Here is a 7,641-nt window from a genome sequence, read left to right as displayed (position 1 = left end):
AAATGACTGATCTCTGTTTGAATGTTGACAAAACTTTCAGAATATGGTAGGCTATTGTAGTAAGGAAAAAGAGTAAAAAATTAAAAAGAGTAATTAGGGAGAATTAACACATTATGAATAAATTATTGCAATTATGTAAATAATATGTAATCAACAGAAAAGCATGTATTGAGTTTGACTGCACAGAGCTGAAATGGAGTCTGATAAAACTTTCATTTGCTGCAGTCAGATCTGTGATGTGTGAATGCATGTGATATCCTCAGGCTGGGGCTTCATGTGCCCTGATGCCAGTGTACAAGTTGGGTACACAGTGTTCCTGGTCTTCGAAGCAAATGTGCGGAGGGGGCGAATCGCTTGTGAGCCGCTGACACTGTGCAAGGCTAGAGGTTATGTGTGTGTGTGTGTGTGTGTGAATGTATACGGTTGCCTGTGTGTTTAAAGGTGCTGCCAGTGCTCTTATTCTCACGGTTGGTTCTGTTATTTAAACCATCTGTCAACCTTTGCCCGCATCCCTTGGATTCTGGTATGCCGATTTCCCATGGTGACATTTAAGCTAAAGCGACTGCTGTTATACCATAGGTGAACAGTCAGCTTCACACACATCTGACCGTACAGCAGGTGGTTTGGGAAAATGTTGTGCAACCTCATTAATTCAGGGCTTCAAAGAGCAGCGAACGCTATTAACGCACGGCGATAGCTACCGATTGGCTCTCTTGAGGCACTTCCCACCTCAGAACTCATTTCTAAAAAGGGACACGCACTAGAGCACTTGTGGCGGTCTCCATGGCAACAGCCGGCTCTGGTGTGACAATGTTCCGTCGGAATACCGGATGGATGGTCCAGGTTGTTCCCACGCTGCACGGCGAGGAATGCCTCTTTCACAAACATGCCGGGGGTGGCATCCACCAAGAGAAGGAAATCCATCTTTAAAAATGGAAAATCGCAAGGTTAACCCATGTTGGCGTTTGCATAACTGCTATTGTCTAAAAGCCATGTATTTTCTATTTATTAAATCATTATGTATTTTATGCTCATTAGAATATTGCATCAGAGACAACACAAGACAGGAGATGGGCCAGTGTTATTTAAGTATCAGTGATGTAGTTTTTGTTTGTATTTTGAATTAGACTTTATTTTTATATTTTCATTCACCATAATCTGAACTAATTACATGTTATCTGGATTACATAGATTCTAAAAAATAAGAACTTGTAATTAGGTAAATAATAATAATACATTTTATTTATAATGCACTTTATATTTTGTTTAAATATGAACTGTTATAAATACAATTATTTTTATTATTATTCTACATTAAATGACATTACTCATAATTAATGTTATTGATTTTATGATTACGTATTATTCACTCATTAGCAATAAATTATTCATGTTTTATTGATTCGCCGTAATTCCTCTTTTTCATCCTTTAAATGTTCCTTTCTAATATAGCCTAGCACTTATATAAATAGATTATAAAAATAATTTCAATTTTAAGAAGTGTTTCAAAATTAATTTTTATTTGAATTATCATTATTTAACCGTGTTACTATGTCTTTGGAAGGTTTTTCATTAAAATGCACAGATTAATATATATATATATATATATATATATATATATATTTTTTTTTTTTTTTTTTTTTTTTTTTTTAAATATAATGAAGGCATTCCCAAAGTGTTTTATTTTGATGTCATTTTCCAATTATTTATTTTAATTGTAAACTTTTTTTTATTTAATTATTAGCTTTTCATTAGACATAAAAAAAAATCGGAAATCAGATCTAATCTCCCTTGAATTCGCAGTTGTTTAACTTTTGGCCGAGGTTGTTTCTGTTTAGCTTGCAGTGTTTGCACTTTCACTCAACATAAACTAGGCTAGCCTGAAAAATACAGATTGTTAGCATGTTCTAAGCTACATATATGATGCACATGTTGTCAGATTTTATGTCTAATTCAAAACATGTGGAGCTAAAAAAGAAAGCAACAACCTGTGGATGTTAGCAAGATGGCCACAGAGTGTAACTTGAAAGAACTTTAATCAATTTTTTAGCTTAGAAACATGCTAACAGCAACAGTCTGACTTGCACTGTAATTGTTGAGTTATAAATAGTGTCACTTATGAGGTTCAAAATCAGTTAGCATGCTAGTTTACAAGGCAGCGACCTATATAGATAGTAGACAGTAAAACAGCTCACTTGGTAAGGGAACAAAGCCACTCTCCATCCATCATTCTGTCTCATGTCATCATTTCTTTTTCTTCAAGCATAACAAACTACTGAGTAACCAGATCTGGACATTCTCTCAAAGAGCACTGCAGCAGGTTGTGTGACATTTAGCTCCGATCTAGGGTCACGGATCCCCTCTCGGCCCTAAAAAGGGCATGATTGGCCTATCTCTGCCTCACAGACAAACAGACCAATCGCGCTCAACAGCTGACCAAGTATAGAGACGGGCTGACATGGGCGCCCACCCACTGCCAGTGGCAACAGATGTGACTTCACAAGTCTGTAAATTATATAGAGCTTTTTTAGCTGGCTGCAGGGAAGCGTGTTCATATACATAGTTTCAGTGAAATGCCTCTGAAAGACAGGCGGCAGTGAGTCATGAACAGCTGGGCTCTCATCTGGATACAAATGTTTGCTTTAAACTAAGTCTTAACCACAGTGAAAGGATCAGGGCACCTCTGGCAAATCAGCCACGGACGATTTTTACAGATTCTATCGTCAAATCTTCGGTTTGAGTTTAAAGTTTTTTATTATGTAAGAAAAAAATACATGAATGTAAATATTTGAAAAAATATATATATAATAATCACATGCACACAAAATCCCTAAAACACTACAAAAGGCATTGCATAATTAAAAATATAAAAGGCGAAGCATAATTCAAAATCCATGTTAAAACATCTGCTAAAAAATGTAAAATAAATCAATAATCCTTTGTATTAATAGATAGTATTAATAATAAGACTTGTATTAATAATACAAGTCTTCAGTGTAATACAGAATATAAAAATATTTAAATATTTAAATATAAAAAAATGTATTTCCATTTTTTATGAATTGTTTTGAAATAACTTGACCTTTATTCAAATACTATTAGATATGCATTTTCACCTATATATAATAAAAAATATTGAATAATGGCCGTCCTTTATACATAATTTATATATATCACATCACATTAAAATAAAAAAATTATAAAAAAATATATATATAATAAGATATTTTATGACTTTAAACATCCAATCAATACTTAGAAATAAACAATAAAATATTTCACTGCATAATGTGGAATCATTACATATCCTTAGAGAATCAGTATCTCAGTTTAAAGACACAATGAATTACATAAAATCAATCACTGCATGCTTCAGCCATGACAGAGAACACAGGGAGAGCATTTTCTCATTCTCACATGCCCTGCTGGAAAGAACAAGTGTACATGTGTCAGAGGTTTTGTTGACATACTGCAATCAAAAAGTATTACCTTGCCACACCTGCCTTGTCTTAATGATGACGACGATGATGAAGATGCTACAGACTCTTAAGAAACTAAAGAAGCTGTTTACACATCTGACAGCCACTTGCTCATAGCTGATAGTTTTGGGGGTTGCTATAGAAACTAAACGGAATGTACTCACCAGGTGCATCATGTTCTGACTCCAGGAACCAGACAGACGAGGACATTCTCAGACATTCTCAAAGGCCTTTTGGAACACAATGTATTATGCCTAAAACATGGTTCTTTGATGGAAATGTAATTAATGGAATGTCCCAGCATTGCAATTAAACTGCATTACTTTATAAAACAGTACATATAATATGTATTTTTACATGTAATGCAGGGAATGAGTCCAGTGACATCCATATTGTTCAGAAAGGAGGTCAGTTTATCCTGGCATGAGTCCTTCTCCGCTATCAGAGGTAAATATTTACTTTTGACAGACCGCATATGAGCCCCACGGTGATGAATCCTTCTCGAATCACTGTTTTCCCACATTATCAGTTTCCTCTCGTCTTGCAGTTTTCAGTGGAAATAATTTGATAACGTGTTTGTTGGAAATATTGTAACCGTAGATAAGTGTGTGATTTTACATAACGATTTTCCTCAGTGTTATTCAGTAATTTAATGCTACTCGAGGGGGACTGGGTGTTCAGATCTTGACCTTGTTTTTTTCTATCATAACTGAATTTGAGATGTGATATGAAAAGTCTGTAACATGTTGCCGAGACGGGTTCAGCAAGGGCATTCAAAGAAATATTCGACAATACGTATCAGAAAAAATTATACATGCATTCTCAACATATTTATGTAAGAAGGTCAAACTTTTTCAGCCGAAGCATGTTCTTTAAAATGTTTCATAATGTGCGGGTGTTTTTATTGAAATTTGAACATTTTATTTTATATGGATGAATCCATATAAAGAATAAAGAAATTGGTCATATTTCACAATATAAACATTTTAATTAATTTTTAGAATCTCTGCAGATCAGTCTGAGCCACAGCAGATTTATATCTTTCTTCTTCATTTTTTTTTATTATTTAAATCATGACAATTTTTACTGTATTAATTATATATTATATTTTAAAATATATGTAACATTTATAAATATTAGATATTAATATTTCCCATCTTTTTAATAAATATGAAAAAAAAAATGGTCCGCTTTTTGGCCAGTTTTTGTAAGAATATAATGATGTAAGAAGGTGCTCAGGGGAACGCATCATTGTTTTGTGATCTAAATCTGTGGCCTTATTGCATAAACAGATCTGACCCTGCTGGAAACATGATACTCCATGCTGATGTAATGACGATTATTCCAAAGACATATGGGGCATTGCCATTAATCAGGCCTTACATCATTATGACTGTATGCAGAAGCCTCATTTCCCTGTAACACTGTTATGACGTTATGATGTCATAGGTGTGCAATAACACAGCATGAGCATAATGTGGCCTGTTAAGAGTATGCGATTTCATGAATGCATGTATGTGGATTTTCATGTGTTTTGAGGGGGATGGAAGCAGCTGGGGACATCAGGCTTCTCTCCAGTGAGATAATTAAGCTGTAGGAGTGAATGTGGGGCCGTCAATCCCCCCTCATCCCTGTTGCTCACTAATTACCCCGACTAGGTGTCAATACTCCAGGGCAATGAGCAGGGCTTCCATGTACGAAAGAAGGAAAAGCAGAAAAATGTTTTAAAGGATTGATTACAAGATTAACACAAACATGGAATACAGACTAGGAAAAGTGCAATCTTTTTTATTATTTAGTGAATTTATAATTAAGTTAAGTGGTACAGTTTATGTTATTGTATGATAAAAGTATCAAGCACTGTTCTAAAGTTTGGAGTTTGCAAAAATAAATAAATAATAATAATACTTTTACTAAGCAAAGATGCATTACATTCTAAAATCAAATGTGACAGTAAAGACATTTATACATAACTGCTTTTATTAAACTTTCTATTCAAAGAATCCTATAAATACAGTCATGGCCAAAAATATTAATATGGTAAATATGATCAAAAAGTCTGTGAAAATTCATCTGCATTGTTAATCCTTTTGATTTTCTGTTTAATAAATTCACAAAAATGTATCCTTTCATTAGATAATAAGAATTTAAAACAGAGGGGAAATATAATTATGAAATTAATGTTTTTCTCAAATACTCATTGACATTGCAGTGTATGACATTGCATATGAATTATTGTAGTAGCCTTGTTTTTAAATTGAATTAATTTTAGCCACACAGCTGACTTAAGTGACAGTGATGCAGTGTGAAGAGAGTGTGCGATGTGGGGGGTTCGGCAGGGACCATCTGTTCAGACCCCCTTCTAAGAGCTCTACAGGGGCCTTCCAAGGACATAGGGTGGTGGGGTAATGAGTGTATCCACAGGCCCTCAACAAACAAACAGAAGGCACTTGGAAAGTGCATGGAAAAATCTACAGTGCTGGACTGACGAACTCACAGAAAACATGAAATATGAGCATATTCTTAAAAATAAGGGTTTTCGCAGTTATGCCACAGAAGAACCATTTTTGGTTCTCCATGGAACCTTTCACAACATTTTAAAGAACATTTTAAAGATAGAAATATATTTTTTTCCACTATAAAGAACCTCTTGTGGAAAAGATTCTGTGGATGTAAAAAGTTATTTCTGGAACCAAAGATGTCGAAAAATAACTTTTATCTTTAAAAGTGTATGTTATGTAACAATTTTCTACCCAGCAGGATGATGTCTCTTATGCTCATAGACTGGTACCAGGTGTCTATCCCATTGTGCTTTTTGTCCAGAATTGAGACAGGGTCTCAGAATGGCCAGACAATGAAGTGGTGTCAGACTCATGAATATCTGAGAAGTGAGTTTGAATGTGGTCATTGGGGGGCGGGGAAGTGTATTTATTTAAAATCTATTTCCATATGCTTTGGAGTCATTCATCATTGATCATTTACTGATCTATTTATGCATGTGACTATTTATGCAGTGGGTTTGGTTTAGAGAATTGGTTAACATTGAGTTTAACATATGCGGGACCATAAATCACAGCCACATAACACTGGGTCAAGATATGCAGATGCCAGAGAAGCATTGTTTTATCTGGAACAATGTTTTCATCCTACAAAAATCTTTGTAATGTTTTCATTGGCGTGTATGTTATGATAAGCAATTTGACAATTTGACAACTGCATTATTACATACTCTCCATATGGCTTGGAGGCACCACTGAGGAATGTAATTAAACATGTAACAAAACTAATTACCCAAATGGAGTGAATTATACAGTACAAAACAGTTGTCTCAACAAGTCCAGGAACAATTCAATTGTTCAGTGTCATCAACTACCACCAAAACCCCCTCTAGGGACTATAATTCAAAGAGCTTGTGAGGAACACTCTGTTTCTAGGAAATAACCTTTGTCTAGGGATGCAATTTCCTGGAATGTTTGATCACTAGTGGAGAAGGACTGTCATGTACTGACATGCAGTGTCTTAGTAATCCTAATGAACCTGTGTGCATACACGACCTGAATGCACAGGGGCTGTTTTGCTCAAGTTAATGTGGCTGATGCTTGCTGTTGATACATTACTGCTCCCCATGAACCAATCTTATCCAGGGCTCCAAACTGTGGCTTAATGCAACAAAATCAGCCTTTTTGAATGATTCAATGATTCAAAACAGTCACTTGCTGTGTCTCAAATTGCAATATGTACCTATGTATGTACTGAACCCTTTAATACGGTGCCTTGGAGAGGACATGGTCGGTTTACTTAGTTTTGTCATGGCCACCACATAATAGCTCATGGGATTGTGATAATCATTTTGTAGAGGTAACGACATCCATTTCTCATGGCAACGACTTCTTATGATATTATGAAAGTGAAAGTGAAAGTGACGTGACATTCAGCCAAGTATGGTGACCCATACTCAGAATTTGTGCTCTGCATTTAACCCATCCGAATTGCACACACACAGAGCAGTGAACACACACACACACACACACACACTGTGAACACACACCCGGAGCAGTGGGCAGCCATTTATGCTGCGGTGCCCAGAGAGCAGTTGGGGGTTCGATGCCTTGCTCAAGGGCACCTAAGTTGTGGTATTGAAGGTGGAGAGAGAACTGTACAT

Source organism: Carassius auratus, chromosome 25, assembly GCF_003368295.1.
Source record: "Carassius auratus strain Wakin chromosome 25, ASM336829v1, whole genome shotgun sequence".
Classification (NCBI taxonomy): Eukaryota; Metazoa; Chordata; class Actinopteri; order Cypriniformes; family Cyprinidae; genus Carassius; species Carassius auratus.
This window is presented reverse-complemented; position numbering follows the sequence as displayed.